We start from the raw sequence: 1062 nt of genomic DNA on the forward strand, positions 1-1062 counted from the left end.
GGGGAGCCGGCCGGCCCACCCGTTTTCCCCTTTCCCTGCGCGAGCGTGTGTGGATTTCCCCCCCTTTTTTTCTGCCCGCCCGGTTCCAGCTTCTCACTATCCAGGCGTTTCTGCAAAGCGGGAGGGGTCGAGGGAGGGGGGGCGGTTGGTGGGAAAAGAAAAGATGGAGCAGCAGCCAAGGATTTATAAAGCAAGCGGCAGAGTCCTGCAGCTCAGAGGCGACACGGGGGGAGGGAATCGGAGCTAACCGAGGAAGGAGGCTGCTGTTTCTGCTGCCACCGCCGCCGCCAGCCGGGGCATAATACGGTAAATAAATACGAGCATGGGGATCCGCGTGTGAACGAAGCCCCACTCCCCCTCCCCTTTTGCTTTCGCTCCCGAGCTGGCACTTTTTTTTTCTTGAAATTTCCCTCTTAAAATGAAGGTGCGTGTTATACGCCGGTGCGTGTTATACGCCGATAAATACGGTAAGCCCTAGTAATTAATTTAAATAACATTTGTTTTGCATCTTAGAAGTTTACATCCTAAAAATGTAGCTATTTTAATAATGTTAATAAACCATAATGCTTTTAAATAATTAATAAAATTAGGAAACAATTTCTAAACGATAATGGTAAGATCGTACTTCTGAGATAATATGAACTGAATAAGATAGCTTATAAAACTGCCTGTCTTTCAAAAGACAGGCAGGCTGTCAATGAATCATCTGGATTTTACTAAAAGTTTTGTTATGGCTTCAGATATGCATTGGTCTGAGATTATAAATATACTACCTGATTTGATATTAAGCAAGCATAAAAAATATATTGCTACTAACTCATCGTTAGCGTTTACAATAAACATGCAACCAATTCAATTAAAACTTTAATATTTTAAATGTGTGCATTACCATAGGGTTTTTCAGTGACCAGCAGCATGCCAAGCCTTTCTTCTGCTCTTGAAAACGAAACTGCCCATAACCAACAGCTAAAAGATCCTAAGAGCCAAGAAAGTGAATTACTACCAGCCAATACAGCATTAAAATTGCCATGACTTTCATTTTGAGTTCAGTAAAGCAAGCCA

The 1062-nt window shown here is 42.8% G+C and overlaps 1 long non-coding RNA gene across 1 annotated transcript in view; it reads right to left on the reverse strand.

Moving 5' to 3' along the window:
- LOC107296878 overlaps window positions 1-970 on the reverse strand; it is a 2792-nt gene extending 1822 nt beyond the window's left edge. The window contains exon 1 of the long non-coding RNA XR_001549105.1: window positions 890-970. This is a non-coding gene — a long non-coding RNA (uncharacterized LOC107296878). The remainder of the gene's footprint in view (window positions 1-889) is intronic.
- Window positions 971-1062: the final 92 nt, after the last annotated feature.

Source organism: Protobothrops mucrosquamatus, unplaced genomic scaffold (assembly GCF_001527695.2).
Source record: "Protobothrops mucrosquamatus isolate PMUCROS unplaced genomic scaffold, P.Mucros_1.0 scaffold_208, whole genome shotgun sequence".
NCBI classification, from domain to species: domain Eukaryota; kingdom Metazoa; phylum Chordata; class Lepidosauria; order Squamata; family Viperidae; genus Protobothrops; species Protobothrops mucrosquamatus.